Below are 16702 nucleotides of genomic sequence, written 5' to 3' on the forward strand. Positions count from 1 at the left end.
GTAGAGCTGTAATTCAGATTAAATGAGTTGATATACAGCTGTGGTAAGTGCTCTGTAAATGTTAGCTCTAATTATTATGTGAAGTGGCCCAGACACGGTGACCCCACTTGCTGTTACCAGGAGCTAGATTAGATGAGCTTGTCTGTCCTCCTCCGACTCGCCCTGCTCTCCCAACTTGGCTCGGGGGGACAGTCCAGGCTCTTCTGTCCTGACCCATCTTCCTAGTCTCCGCAGACCCCTGTGCACCTCTTCCTCCTGCCTGTAGCCTTAGCGAGCCTTCACTCTTCCACTCTTCCTCTGCAGGACCATCAATGCCTCGACCTCCTTCCATAAGGGGCAAAAAGCCCACTGCGTACCAAAGAAAAAACAAACGCTTCCTTCCCTGGTGCTTTTGTGTCTCTTTCATCCCTCGTCTTTGCACTGTCCAGTCTCCTTCCAAATTCCCATTTCTGGTGTCTCCCTGCCCCAGCCCTTTGTATGTGCCGAGGATAAAGACTGGTGGTGGGAGAGAAGGATGCACGAGCCTTACACTTGGGGACTCTCCCGAGATCAATGACAGTAATACGTCTCCATCCTTCGGCACCTGTCTCTATGCAGGAAGATAAGGGCAACAGAACTGAACTTTAACATTGTGAGGACCCACTACAGACCTGGCTCTGTTCTTGGCCCTTTACACTTACTCTGTCATTTAATCCTCATGGCAGGTCTTCGCACAGGTGTATTAGGACCATTCCGTAGATTTTCAAACTGAAGCTCAGAGCAGGTACACATCAAGGTCTCATCACTACTGGGGAGCAGAAATGGGATTTGAATCGGGTCTGCCTGACCCCAGAGCCCAAGCATGTTAAAGAAAATTTGAGACACTGAGACTTAATATAGTAATAACATTTTACATTCTGTTTTGTATTTGGATCAACTAGCTCGAGAAGCAGTGTCTTCTACTTTTGAACTTGGCACCCATGATGTCTTAGCCAAGGACTTCAAGCTTTGTCTTGTCCACACACAGGCTTGATTTTGAAATAGCCAGTTTGTAGACATTCAAAAGTATTCTTGCCAACACTCACATAGCACATTTGTTTTCCCAAACTTCTGAAATACACTCCTCCAGAAATTAATCACCCGAGGACAGCAGGTACTAGGGAGGTGATATCCAGGGCTCCCCACCTCCTGTGAGGGGCTCATCAGGACAGAAGCACATCACAAAAGGCTCTGACAGAGAAACCAGTGGAAGGAAAATGGTACCTCATGGTGTGAGCGTCTAAAATGGCTTGAGAGTTTTATTCAAAGTAAGCAATGCTCACCTTCACATGACCTAGAGCAACAGCGCTCAACCGTGTTCTTTTGCAGCTCCGAAACTGTCACAGATGTATGACATACCTAAGCAGAGGTTCAGTCTTACCTTCTACCCCAAGTCTTCCCAACCTGTTCCCCTCAAGGTTTAAACTATGCCCTCTCTGAATTTTTGCCTGAAGCTCTCTTTTGAGCATAGTCTGCCTAATAATACCTCTAGTTTTCTAGTATTAAACAGAGGAACTGCACTGGGTTTAGTAGTGTCCTCCCAAAGTTCATGTCCACCCAGAACCTCAGAATGTGACCTTATTTGGAAATAGGGTCTTTGCAGACGTAATTAGTTAAGATGAGGTCATTCTAGATTGGGGGGCGGCCCTAAATCCAATGACTGGTGTCCTCCTAAGAGAAAGGAGAAGGAGAATCAGACGCAGAGACACGGGTAAGGAAGAAGGCCATGTGACGATGGAGGAAGAGAGTGGAGTGAAGCATCTACCGGTTTCCCTCCTATCTGAAAGTAGAGCATTCCCAGGAAAACGTTTGTAAGCCAAGATCGTGTAAAGCAAAGAAGCAATTACCTTAGGACACATCTTGCTAACAGATGCACAAAATAAATCGAGATGCAGCACGGGTGCTCACAGACACAGTTCAAAACTGTGGTGGCTGGATGTTGAGATGCTGAGTGTAGTTCCCAGGGAAGGAGCTTGGTGGTGCCGTGCTGGCTGCTTGGGGATGTGCTGCCTCTATAACAGCTCCTGCAAAACCAATGGTGAACGCTATTTTCACTTTTCGCCTTTTTTGGGGGGTAAAAGCCAAATTCCTCTTCAGATTTCTTTTGGTTAGTGAAAACAGGTTCTAATGTAGATCTTTCATAAAAGCGAAGTGACGTAAAGTGAACTTTTGAAAAGTGAGGGGTACAGGCCAAGGAACACCAGGGATTGCCGGGAACCACCAAAAATTAGAAAGAGGCCAGGAAGGACTCTCCCCTAGAGCCTTCCCAAGGAACATGGTCGGGCTGACCCCTTGGTTTCAGACAACTAGCCTCCAGAACTGGGAGAGAATACTTTTCCAGCGCTGTAAGCCGCACGGTGTGTAGTAACTTGTCAGCTCAGTCCTAGAAAACTAATATAAGGACTTTCATTCGATTCTCTAAATAAAAAGCTTCCTTTACTATGAACATTTCCATGAGCTATTCTTGTTTTTAAACAAGGCTCCCTGAACCTCAATTTTCTCACCTAAAGATTGTGTATCAATCACCCCACAGCTCAGTGGCATAAAGCAATCGTCATGTATTACCTCACTCGAAGGTCTTTGGTGTGGCTGGGATCCTCTTCTCCATATACCACTTGTTCTTCTGAGACCTACAGGCCTCCTGGGCATCTTGTGGTGATGGCAAAAGCCCAAGCTGACATTTAAAGACTCTGCTTTTGTCACTGTAACCAAACAGGACCCTATGGGGCCTTCCCAGGACAGACCCCTCCCCATATCCTCTGCTTTAGCTCCTCTTTGAAGTACCTACATAACAGTACCCGATGTACATTTCCTGAATTGTTTTGCAGATGCTAAAACCCCGCCAAACGGAATAAATTAACTACTAGATGACCACAAGCATGTATCCCGCAGACCTACCGGAGCTTGAGGATTAATTATGTGACACCACCCTGTTACCTCACCATCAACCAATCAGAGGATTGTGCATGAGCTGATCACATACCCTGTGACTCCCCTCCCTCACCTGGTCTTTAAAAATTCTTTGCTGAAACCCATCGGTGAGTTCATGTGTTTTGAGCACTAGATGCCCTGGACTCCTTGCTTGGTGTCCCGCAATAAACTCTGCACTTCCCTTCAGAACAACCCAGTGTCAGTAGATTGGTTTTACTGTGCATGGGTGAGCAGACCCAAGTTTGGGTTTGGTAACGCCACTGCTAACATCCCATTGGCCAAATCGAGTCACAAGGCCAAGTCCACTCTGCTCACAGTGAGAAGCAGAAAGGAGGAATATTTGTTCAACAATAATCCCAACTATCACAGATGTGATAATATCTGCTGCTATAGACTAAGTGTTGTGTACCCCCAAATTTATAATTGAAACCTAATTCCCAATGTGATGGTATTTGGAGGTGAGGTCTCTGGGAGGCGATTAGGTCATGAGGGTGGAGCCCTCATAAATGGGATTAATGTCCTTATCAAGGGGCACAAGAGACCCCAGAGAGCTCCCTCGTCCCTTCTGTCACGTAAGGACATAAGGAAAAGGTAGCCATCTATGATCCAGAAAGATGGTTCATAGCCATCTATGAACCAAATCTGCCAGTGCTCTGATGTTGGGCGGTGGAGTGATACCCATTTAAGTAAATATAAGTTCAATTTTTATTTTCTGACCATGTCCTGTCCGGTTATGAAGGTTCTGTCCCATCCATGAAACTGCCACTCAATTTCTACACTCTTTTGGGGAGGCCATTATTCTGCTGATCATGTGGTCAAACCAGTGACAGGGACAGCCCAGGCTCCAGGGGAGGGGAAATAGACTCCACTATCTGATGGGAGAAATAACAAAGCTATTGTGGCTCTTTAACCCACCACAGTATGCATCCACTCATGCAGTCCTCACCACAAACCCATGAGGTGGGGACTGATATTCACATTTGAAAGTGGGAAACTTGAGAGCAAAGATGTTGCTAACTTGGCTAAGGTGAGCCAGCTAGTCAGCGGGAGGGCTAGGGTTCCAGCCTAGGCTGTTTGACAGCGGGGCGAGAGCACCAGACACAACGTTGTGCCTGGTGCTCAGCTGATGTTTGCTTTCTCCTTCCCTATTGATTCCATTTCTTCAGCCCTTTAAGGATAGGAAGCTGTCACCCCTTGTACCCCATTATGTACAGGCTTCTCTCGTACATGCACTCACATGCACCTAAGGGCTTGTGGTAAAGTCTCCTTAAAAAAACAGGGTGGTGGGACTCCAGTGGTTAAGAGTCCGCCTTCCAATGCAAGGGGACGCGGGTTTGATCCCTGGTCCAGGAACTAAGATCTCACGTGCCGCGGGGCAACTAAGCCCGCGCGCCGCAACTACTGAACCCGTGAGCTCTGGAGGCCCCACGCCACAACTAGAGAAGCCCACAAGCTGCAAGGAAGAGCCCGAGCGCCACAACAAAAGATCCCACGTGCTGCATCTAAGACCCCACACAGCCAAATAAATTAATTTAAAAAAAAAAGTTGAGTGACTAAAGTGAATTAAAAACCATGTGAGGAAATTAAAAAAAAAAAGCAAACAGAAAAACCAGGGTGGTGGAGTGATACTTGTTTAACTAAATATAATTCAGTTTGGGTTTTCTGACCATGTCCTGTCTGGTTATTAAAGTTTCCTCATGATTTCTTTCTATGGGGGTTCTGAGCTGTCCATGGAAACGCCACCCGGCTTCCACACTCTTTTGAATCAAACTCGCTTCTGGCTGCTAGTCCTTTATTTTCAGATGTTGTCTTAGTAACGGGTCCAGGGTTCCCCAGCCCCACCACAGGCCCAGACTGATCTCCCAGAGTCAATCAACCTCTGCTCCGCCACCCCTTGGGCTTCACAAAGTGCGGGAAGTTACAGAGCTGTGCCAGAGGGAGTAGAGGTGGCAGCATTCAAAATCAGCGTCTTGTCTGAATACATTCTAACTTAGGTGGGTTTTGAAATCCATATGCGTGGAGCACTGTTCCAAGCACTGGACTACAGTCATGGGTGTGACACATTAGCCTACGTAATCACTTGGTTTGGGCCAGTTCCCCCACCCGAACGTGTGAGAAGAGCCTGGGGTTCAGACAGTCTTGCAGACTGAAATGGATGCTTGCCTTGTAAACTAAGTAATGCTTTTGGATTCATTCACTTGTCCAAGAAATATATAATTGAGCACTTGTTATGAGCCAGTCGCTGTGCTGGGCACAGAGGACAAGGATGAATAAATTAGATGCAGGAATAAATGCCTGCCCTCCAGGAGCCCACAGTTAATTCTAACAGTTATTACCTACATTTTATACCTGGGCATGTAAAGTGTAAAAATGTTAACCACAGTGTATATGTCTACCAATATGTCTAAAGTGTATATGTCTACCAATGAGGCAAGGTTTTCTTCCCCCTAAAGTTATGGCCCAGAAGAGAGGGGAGTACTTTATTTTGGGGTCTGTAAAGGAAAAATACACTCTTGAGTGCTTCCTTTCCTACTAACACTTAACACTTCTGGCATTTCTGGTTACCAGATGTGTGGGTTTTCCATACATCAAGCATTCTATGACACCAGCTGGTGCCTACAATTCAACTCAATTCTGACACTATCTACCCGTAGTTAGATCTCACAGGTCAAGTCCACAAGACTGCCTCCACTTCAGATGCCAATGGCAAATCTATGTTGTCACCTGTGCTTCTGACCGACTGGCTATATTCAGAGTTTCCCATGACCACCTCCTTTGATTCCATTAATTTGCTAGAGTGGCTCACGGAACTCAGGAAAACACTCTACTTACTAGATTACCCATTTGTGGGCTTCCCTGGTGGCGCAGTGGCAAGAATCCGCCTGCCATTGCAGGGGACACGGGTTCAAGCCCTGCCCCGGGAAGATCCCACATGCCATGGAGGAACTAAGCCCGTGCGCCACAACTAGTGAGCCTATGCGCCTAGAGCCGGCGCTCCACAAGAGAAGCCATCGCAATGAGAAGTGCATACACTGCAACGAGGAGTAGCCCCCGCTCACTGCAACTAGAGAAAGCCCACACGCAGCAACAAAGACCCAACGGTAACCAAAAATAAATGAATAAAATAAATAAATTAGATTACCCATTTATTATAAAAGGATATAACTCAGGAACAGCCAGATGGGAAAGATGCATAGGGCCAGTTACATGGGAAGGGCACCAGAGCCTCCGTGCCCTCTCTAGGAGTGTCACTCATGGCTTCATTACGTATGCATATATGATCAAATCATTGGCTGTCGGTGATTGATTTAACCTTCAGCTTCTTGCCCCTCTCCAGAGCTCAAGCTGGTGAGAGTGAAAATTTCATCTCTCTAATCCCAAGGTTGGTTCCCCTGGCAACCAGCCCCTATTCTTAGGTTATCTTGGGAATTTCCAAAAATCAGCTCATTAATAAATTCAGGTGTGGTTGAAAGGGGCTTATTATAAGAATAATGAAAGACACCCATTTCACCTTATGGCTCTTATCACTTAGGAAATTCCAAGGATTTTAGGAGCTCTGAACCAGAAATGGGAAAAAGACCACATATATATTTCTTAACATAAATCACAACATCACAGGGTCCTTGCCATGCCTCTCATGTTACACCAATGCTTTCCAAATTTCTAGTTTTGGAAGCTCACAGAGATCACCAGCTCAGTACAAAAGGAGGTGAGAAAATGTAACACAGGTTTGTTAGCTATTCCTGGGAATGTGACTTTACATTTGCAATGCTGGAAGTTGCTATAAACAAGCTTTTTATGATCACTTTAAAAAGCAGAACAGTGAGCAGTTATGTTGGAGAGACCGGTGAAGGCCTGAACTGACTAATGCTATTCGAATGGACACTTTGTGGATTGGGATAAAACTTCCAGGGAAAGCATCCCATAAAGGGTCCAAGAGAATCTCCGACAATCCAGACGGCAGTGAGAATGCCGAATAAATGGGTCTAGTCGCAGTTAGGACGTTGATGACCAAGAGGTACATGAAGAATTTAAATAGACTTTTTAAGTGAAATATGAAAGTGGAAAAAAGCGGTATTTATAAATTAATTTATTATATTGCATAAATGGTATTAAACATGGATGTGTAACTAAATTCATTTATTGAAAAAGTACATCACAATTTCATCTATCTCACTAAAAGCTTTATGTGCTCAGGTTGACCAAAATATTACGAGAGGATTTCCCCGTTGGAAAGTTAAGTGCTATCTTATATTTGGTACCTACGTCCATTTGGGCACATGTGGAACCTTTGCCCAGAGTCAAACAGTTAGGAGGGACAGAGCCAGATCTCTCTGACCCACCCATGTATTTACCTTAATTCCTCCATTAGACCAGATTTCATTAGATCTCAGACTATGGTCCCTGCCCCCATCGTCCATCTATTTCATTCCATTTCAACTGAGAGCATTTATTGAGCCCCTAATATAATGGAGGAATTGTTTTTCTAGTCTGTAAATCACTTTTAGTACTGAACTAAGGGAGAAGAGACTGACTTTTAACTGAAGATGGAGGAAAAAAAAGTAGTTTTGACTAAGAATAGCTGGGTCCAGGTTTATGTAGGCCATTCTCCCTGTTACACAATATGAGTTCTGGTCTTCTCTGTATTCTTAGGACTAAAAAATGCCTGTAACCTCAGCCCCAATAGGACAGTCATAAGGAGCAAATAAAAGTGCAATTTCCCTTTGTCAGTTTTTTTTTTTTTTTTTTTTTTTTGCGGTACGCGGGTCTCTCACTGCTGTGGCCTCTCCTGTTGTGGAGCACAGGCTCCGGCCGCGCAGGCTCAGCGGCCATGGCTCACGGGCCCAGCCACTCCACGGCATGTGGGATCTTCCCGGACCAGGGCATGAACCCGTGTCCCCTGCATCGGCAGGCGGACTCTCAACCACTGCGCCACCAGGGAAGCCCCCTTTGTCAGTTTTAAAATAATAAACAAACCTGGTTAATCTTTGGGTAACAGGGTTTTATATTTTTCTTGATACTTTGCAGTATCACATAAATTTTCTACTTGAGCATGTATTATATTTAGTCAGAAAAAATCAGTAAATATTCATTTTTGAAAAAACACAAGTGTTGGGTTACAGAATTTCAATTTCACTTGCTGGATTTGCATTGAGTCCACCTTACATTTAACCTCTTTCTTTCTTTTAATCCAAGCTAAGAGAACCAAACATTTTCTGTGGGTAATACATGCAGGGCTCCCCTCTCAGGATCGCCTGCCATCCCAGCCTACCTTCCCTCAAGACGCCCAGACAACTGTACATAGAGGAAAGGAACAGAAAGATGCTACAAGAGCTTGAGCCATATCTTGTGTGTGTGTGTGTGTGTGTGTGTGTGTGTGTGTGTGTGTGTTCAATATTATTATGCCTCTCCCTGAGATTCTCCTTTAAGATCACATTCTTCAAGATACATTAAGTCTGTGAAATAAAGCGGAAGACGCTGTGCGACTCAAAGCCAGCTGTGCTACCTCTCTGAGCTGGAGTTTGCTCATCTGTAGGATAACTGGTGGAATCCAAAAGGAAAAAGAGCATGGCCTGAGGTGACAAATTCAAATCCTGTCTGCTTAGTGCTGAGCAAAAGTGTATACGCTGTACTGTGTAATTTATACTGGTACATTCTATATGGTTAAAAAAAAAGACAACTACTGCTATTATGTATGTGAAAGAGCCTATAGCTCTTAAAGCAAAACCATAAATCACAAGGCTGCCACCTCAGCTGTGCAGGCTGTGTGCTGCACAACTCTAGGGGGTACCATCCACATGGCACACAGTGTCTAGTGGTGCCCTGAGGAAGTGCTATACAAATTGTAGATATTTCTTTCATTAAGAATAACAGGGGTGGGGAGAGATAAATTGGGAGTTTGGGATTAACAGATACACACTACTATATATAAAATAGATAACCAACAAGAGCCTACTGTTAAGCACAGTGAACTATATTCGATATCTTGTAATAACCTATAATGGAAAAGAATCTGAGAAAGAATAGATTTACATATATATGTATGTATGTATAACTGAATCACTGTGCTGTACACCCAAAACTAACACAACATTGTAAATCAACCATACTTCAATACAAATAAAGGCCAAAAATAAAATAAAATTACAACCACAACCCACTCCCCCCAAAAAAAAGAGTAACAGAGAGGTAGTACAGGACTTTCCTTGTTCCTTTAAGCAGAGCTGAGGCCCCCTAAACTGATAAAATAGGTAACAAGAACACTCTTTTTTAAAAGAAAGGTGCTGGACCATGTGGGCAGGACTTGTTAAATTAAAAAACAAAACAAAACAAAACGAAACAAAAACAAAAAACCCCGAAGAACCGGAGTTCGGCCTTACTGAACCTATCACTTATTCATCTTCAGGAGATTCATTCTAAATGTTAGCCGTGAAGATTCTAAGGAGAGAGTCGTCCTGGAGTCCTGGGTGGCTCCCTTCCCCTCAAGCCAAGCGAGGGGACCCAAAAGGTGGACCCGGTGTGCTTGGCATGGGTTTCCTGCTATGAGGAAGACGGGAGAAGTTCAAAGCAGAGGTGCTGGCTGCCCCTGCTGCTGATGGCGGAGGGAGGGGAGTGCTACCCAGGAACAGCTGTGTCCCACCGGGGGTCTCAGAGGGTCTCTCCAGCAGAATAGAGTTCGAATGGACACAGTGGGAGAAAAGCTTTGAGCTGTTTTCCAATTTCTTTTAAGGTCTTTTTTTTTTTTTTTTTTTTTTTTTTGCGGTACGCGGGCCTCTCACCGCTGTGGCCTCTCCCGCCGCGGAGCACAGGCTCCGGACGCGCAGGTCCAGCGGCCATGGCCCATGGGCCCAGCCACTCCGCAGCATGTGGGATCTTCCCGGACCGGGGCACGAACCCGTGTCCCCTGCATCGTCAGGCGGACTCTCAACCACTGCGCCACCAGGGAAGCCCTCTTTTAAGGTCTTTTAAGCTCTGCTTGTCAGGGCAGATGACCACAGGGTAGGGGGAGGGGTGGTGTATGTGTGGGAGTGCTCTGTCAACAAAAGCGGAAGCCGAGGGCACTTAAGTGGGGGGCTGTAGGGGTATAGTCCTTTCTGAGGAAAGCTGAGTGCACACTCACTGCTCTCCCACTCCATAGGGGCCTCAAAAGAACTCAACAAAGCAGGAGGGCTCACCTGTGAGACAGGAGGGATGGAGGCAGGGCACAACCATTAAAAGGATGACACAGCCATTGAGAAACACAGGACCCACAAAAACTGGTTAGAACCTACTAGGCCCAAGATGGAGGGAAATTCGACTTCTGGTAGACCTTGAGCCTCATTATATGCTCATTGTAATACAGTAACATATGCTAAGTGACACATCCACAGGCACCATGACAGTTCTGAGGCTGGCATTGTAAGGCCCAATTTGGTGGCCCAATTCCTGGAAATCCCCGCCCCCTTCCCTAAAATAGTTGGAATAATCTTCCCAATTATTAGCCTATGAAATTACCCAGCCCGTAAAAAACTAACCACACCACACACCCCGGGCCCACTCTTACCTTCTGTGATGGACTGCTTTCTGCCTATGGAATGTGTATCTCTCTAAATAAACTCGCTTCCACTTTACCATGGCTCGCTTTTGAATTCTTTCCTGCTCAAAGAATTTGCTCGAGACCTGGGACATGACCATTCTCTTGTTCCCTCTTCTTCTGCAATACATGTGCCACTTCCCAGTGGCTCTATATAATGGCCCCAGTCAGGTAGACAGTTTCTGTCCTTTATACCCATCTTTGCTCCCTGTATCCCGTCCTGGAGGAACCAGAGGCTGGAGGAGGGACAGAAGAATAGATAGAAAAATGTGAGACATTTAGGATTCCCACGACTAGAAGGAAAGAAGCTTTAAGTTAAATGAGTGAGGGTTTGAGTGAGGTTGGGCTAGCAGGAGACTCCTGAGGAACACTTGAGTTAAGGCTGAAAAAGCAGTGGGTTGTGTGCTTCTGATATCATCCAGGGGCCGGGGAATAACACAGCAGGTGTGATAGAAGCAAAGTCTTTTCCTGATTTCACTTCTGGGGCACAGACGGATTGGTGAATGGCAATGCTGATTCTGGTCTCTCCTGGTCCAGCTTCTTTCCTTCCGGGCTCCAGGCTGTGCTCTCTGCCGCAAGCATACACCTCCCTGGATTGACGTGTACTTATGTCTCTCCAGCTAAAATGAATGTCCCCTGAGAGCGGGAACTGTGTCTTTTCTCATCCTCAACCCTTAGCACAAGGGCCATTAAAAGTTTATTATTGAAGATGATGAGAGACCCCGGGTACCAGAGTCAAGGTGTGCAGAAGAGGATGGTGGGGGTGGGGAGGAAGTACAGAAAATGGAGTCCATGGGTAAACAGACAAGGTTCGTGTTCATCTTCTCCCTTCACATCTGAGGCAGCCATGAGACTATGCTATTAGAATTTAGGGGTAAGGAGAAACCATGCACTTCCATCATAATTTCTATAAAACCACACTTCTCTGACTTAAAAATTCAATTAGAAACTTAACAGAACTATGTTTTTCTGGCCACCTAGTAACTGGAAATATTCCGTTTACTACCCATCTACTTTCCATGAGATTGACTCGTGTTATAATGATGACCCAACTCGCTGACAGCTTCTCAAGTCCTGAAGTCCTGGTTATCTCAGAAAGCCTGAGTTTCACAGCTTTAGACCTGGTTATGAAGCATATATTACTGCACAGAGTCTTCCAGTGGTTGCTCTTTATCAATGCAAATAGTTGATTGACCTAAACATCCCATTTCCCATCACGTCGGAGAGCAAACATTTCTCATATTCAGTGGTCAGGCTCAATTATGAGAGATGAAGAAATAGAGGAAGAAAATTTCCTCCCTCCATTGCTCAAGTAAACCTTCAAGCCAGACAAATCTCTCCAGGGCTGACTTCAGATGAATGATGTTCAAGGTGAAACAAAGCGATGAACCTACTTGAAGACATACATCCCTTCTCTATAGACATTGAAAGATGTCTCAAGAACTCAAGAAAAATGCTGTTTTCCCCTTAGACATCAGCTGCCCTGCAATTTTTTGGCAGTTCACAGTCAGAGTACACTGGAAAGACTGAATTATTTTACTTCAAATGTGTAGAAACACTTTGTTCTCAGAAAGCCTCGCTGTGTGTCAGCTTGCCTGATCATCTGGGGTCACCCCTGCCGGGCAATAAATGTTGGTTTATCTTTCTGGACATCACAGAGTTGCTAAACCCAGAATCAGTTGTCTACCCAGAAGTTGTGAGTTTATTTGAATAACATTCCTACAGAAAAATGAATGTCCATGGTGGACTGATGTATAGGAAATTATTAGATGTTGAGGGGCAAGATGGGGGATGAGAGGGAGAAACGAAAAAAAAAAAGGAGCAGGGAGGTCATCTCAGAGAATTAGGAAATCCTGATCTTTTCTAAGCCTCAGATCTTTCTGGGATTCCATCTGCCTTTCATTTCTAACTCCTTGTCTTCCAACAAAGAGAATAAAGATGGTTTTAAAACTAAATGTGAGCCCTTCCAGGAAACAAGAGCTCCTCTCTTCCCCTCTCTCTCCTAGTAGCAGAATTTTCTTTTGCACTATTAAAAATGGCGTGGGCCACCTTTTCTCCAAAAACACATGAAGCTGCTGCATAACTCTTTTCCAAATAATTAATCTTTCCAGTGGAATCTTTCAAAGCCCCACATTTCCTGTTATTTTATACAGCTGCAATTTGTAACTGGAGCTCCTGCCCAGTGTTCCACGGGCAAGACGCCAAATCCACTACATTTCACCTACCAAGGTGCCCCGCGCAAATAATCCTTAACCACAAGTTAAACAGTCAGGTCCTGTTCTAGCCGAAAAGAAAAGCCTGGGGAACAAAAGACTTTTAACATACTTCTCTATTAAAATTTTAGTGGACGCTCGCGATATTTTATTTTCTAGTGTCAACATTGGGAGGTAACACCATGATGCCACAGTAAAGGAAGAGTTTTCAAAAATGGATTGGTTCTTATGTTAAGTTAATATTTGTGAGTCATAAACATGACACCCTCTTCCAGTTATCTAGAAGCCAAAACTTGCCAGTTGCTTTATCAGACCCACCTTATTTGCTTCCTTGTCTATGAACTGGAAGATCAGAGCCAAGATGGGCTAAAAGGTAAGTAGGGAGGCAGATGCTGGCAGGTTGGCTGTGACCCCCTTCCTTCCTTCTTTCCTCCCTCTGTATTTTCCCTCTTCCCACCACCCAGTTATCTTTCCTCCAACCTGCCCGTGAAGGAAGTTCTCTCAAAATCACGAAGTTCGAAGTTTCTTCTATTTCATACCCTCTCTACTCTCTTGCCTACCCTTCCTCCCCCCGCCCTTCCCCACCCCCCCCCACATTTCTGCCTATGACCTACCTCCTACTCTTTAGAAATTGAAGCCATTGAACCAGACCCTCAACTTCCTGGTACAGCCCCACCTTCCCTGGCGCCATCTCCCTTCCTTTCCTCCCATCCCTCAGCGGATGCTTCCTATCCTGAGGTCAGGACCTGTGCTCTGGATCCCAGCCCCTCCTGCTCTCTCTGGAGTCTCATGCTATAACATGGCTCCTCTCCCCTGTATATTCAACCCTTGCCTGAATCTGAATCCTTCCCATCTACATTTAGACACCCTTAAGTCTCTCTTAAGATAAAACCAAAACACTTGCCTCAACCCACAGCCCCTTCCTGCTATTATTCCCTTCCTCTCTCTTTCCCAGTGAAACTTCTTTTTTCTTTTTTTTAAATGAATTTATTCATTTTATTTATTTATTTTTGTCTGTGTTGGGTCTTTGTTGCTGTGCGCAGGATTTCTCTAGTTGTGGAGAGCAGGGGCTACTCTCCCTTGCGTGGGCTTCTCATTGCCGTGGCTTCTCTTGTTGCGGAGCATAGGCTCTAGGCGTGCAGACTTCAGTAGTTGTGGCATGCAGGTTCACTAGTTGTGGCACACGGGCTTCGTTGCTCTGCAGCATGTGGGATCTTCCCGGACCAGGGCTCGAACCCGTGTCTCCTACATTGGCAGGCAGATTCTTAACCACAGCACCACGAGGGAAGCCCACAGTGAAACTTCTTGAAAGGGCTGTATATACTCCTCTTCCTTATCATCAGCTCCCCTCACTCCTCAGTCCCATCACTCTGGCTAAAATGACTAATGACCACTATGTTCTCCTCTGCCCTCTTTGGGACCCTTCGCTCCTGAAACCCTCTTCCCTGGGCTTCAAGGACTTCAAGCTCTTCTTATTTTCCTCCTACTTCTTTGCCTCTTCTTTTTCTTTTCTTTTCTTTTTTTTTGTTTAGATTGTAAAAGTTTATTGATATGATCAAAAAGCAAACAGCCAGACGTTTGCTTATCTTTGCCACTGCCATGTGTCATTCTGAATAGTGTTTTTAAATGCGTAACAAAGAATATTTAAACCGTTATTAGAAAAGTAAATTAAGAGTCTACTTAAGGCACTTCAGATGCCTTGTTCTTCCTTTATCTTCCTTCCAAGTCCATCGTTCTTTACAGAGCCATTAAATGTTAAGTTTTTAAACTTCCCTTTCTCACTCTATATTCAATCCCTACCATCCATGTGTACAGCTCCAACAATCAGACTCGTATATTCATTTGCCCACTCAGAATCTCCAGTGGGGCTTCTCATAGGCACAAGTTCAAGCTCCAAGTCAAGATTTTTCCTTCCAGGCTTGGTTTTCTACCTCATATTCCTATCTCAGCAAATGATGCCACCATCCACCAGGCTGCTCGGGTCATAAACCTGACATCATCCTTGATAGCTTTCCCTATTTCTCAAATCCAACCATTCCCTTAGCCCTGGCAATTTTACCTCCCCAAATTTCTCACATTTATTCAGTTTTCTCCATTTCTACACCCACCACCCCAACCCTAGACACTGACTACTTTCCTCTGGACCATTGCAATTGTTTCCCACACGTCCATTCTCAGCTCTCTTTAGGCTCTTCTCCACAACGTTGACAGGCCATGTCACTCTCTTGCATGGAATCCATTAATGGTATGTTGGACACAAACTCCATGTGCTTCTCAGAGTCTCTTGATTGTGTCCTTCTCTTTCTCTTGGTTGGTATTCCACCCACACCTCAACTTCCAGGTTTGGATAAAATGCCACACCTCCAGCCTGACCGGTGCGGGGTTAGGTGATGCCTTCTGGAAGTGCAGGGGGTTAGCTTTCTGCAGTGTGAAATACAAACAACGAGCAATAAAGATAGGAGAATATGAAGCAGATGAATTACTCCCTCACTTCTCCCTACTAAGAATTGCTCTGAAATATGGTTTTCCTTGTAAGCTTCCTGGAGAAATCCTGTGGGCTGAACAACACACCTGGCAATTGATCAGCTGTGTTTCTCTGCAGCTGAAACTCCTTGTAACCCGGTGATATCTATGTATTATCTATGATAATACATAGATAGCAGCATTGCGTTGCCTCACCTCCCCTCTTCCTCACTCTCACTGTCCTGGGCTTTCACCTCCCCATAAAGTGTCACCACTTTAGTCTTTAACTCAGACTTTACTTCCTACAGGTCTCAGGCAAGACAAATGCTTAGGAGAAACGCCGAAATATCTATCCAAGACTCTACATGGGTTGATTCCTATTTACTTTTTTTAAAATTTAATTATTTTATTTTATTTTATTTATTTATTTTTGGCTGCATTGGGTCTTCGTTGCTGCGCATGGGCTTTCTCAAGTTGCAGTGAGCGGTGGTTACTCTTTGTTGTGGTGTGCGGGCTTCTCACTGCAGTGGCTTCTCTTATTGCAGAGGATGGGCTCTAGGCGCGTGGGCTTCAGTAGTTGTGGCTCACGGGCTCAGTAGTTGTGGCGCACAGGCTTAGTTGCTCTGCGGCATGTGGGATCTTCCTGGACCGTGGATCGAACCCATGTCCCCTTCATTGGCAGGCAGATTCTTAACCACTGCACCACCAGGGAAGTCCTCCTGTTTACTTCTTTAGCTTCTTATCTAGCACCATTTTACCATCCTTTTTTTATCTCCAGCTACAGTACAGAGTTCTTCATTCATGCTGAGCCCTCACATGCCAGAAAGTCTATTAGGAAAACTCTTTCCACCACCCCTCTGGCTTCACCGGGCTAATTCCTTTCTCACCAGATCTCAGTTTCCATATCACTTCCTTCCAAAGGAAATCTCCATGGCCCCCCCTCTGCTCCCTCCTCCCTGACATCCTCTAAGTTTCCTTTGCTACAGTATCTCAGTGATCTATGTCAGGGTTTGAATAGTGTCTGCCTCCTTCCCACACTGACTGTAAACACTGTGACAGCAGAGATGGCATCTTCTTTGGTTCTATGCATCCTCAGCACAGAGCCTAACACTCAACAAACATACACTGAGTAAACGAGCTTATGGGATCTGACACTCATTTTATAGATGGAGAAGCTAAGATTAAAGAGATGAAGGGATTCATTCAAGATAGCTAGTCAGTGGTAGAGCTCAGTTGAAGCTTCTACCTTTTTTAAAGATTAAGAATCATCCTTCTTAATTCTGAAATAGACAGATAACAGGCAGATCAATGAACCAGAATAGAGAATCCAGAAATAGACCTAAATACCTGCTTCAATATGTGAAAAGTACTTGCCCTCATTCATAATAAAATAAATGTAAATTTAAAATCGAGCTGACATTTTTTATCTTTCCAATTGGCAAAATTCACAAAATTTGGTAATTTCCTCTCCTGATGAGGGTACACCAAATATACAAGTGGATAT

General features: G+C 44.9%; 1 long non-coding RNA gene across 1 annotated transcript in view; it reads right to left on the reverse strand.

Annotated features, from left to right (window-relative positions):
* Positions 1-720: 720 nt before the first annotated feature.
* The window catches only part of LOC132435413 (uncharacterized), a 30004-nt gene continuing 14022 nt past the window's right edge, over positions 721-16702 (reverse strand). Inside the window, exons 2-3 of the long non-coding RNA XR_009521533.1 lie at positions 1866-2042; positions 721-784 (exon numbers count right to left, since the gene is read on the reverse strand). This is a non-coding gene — a long non-coding RNA (uncharacterized lncRNA). The remainder of the gene's footprint in view (positions 785-1865; positions 2043-16702) is intronic.

This window comes from Delphinus delphis, chromosome 12, assembly GCF_949987515.2.
Source record: "Delphinus delphis chromosome 12, mDelDel1.2, whole genome shotgun sequence".
In the NCBI taxonomy this organism is placed as follows: Eukaryota; Metazoa; Chordata; class Mammalia; order Artiodactyla; family Delphinidae; genus Delphinus; species Delphinus delphis.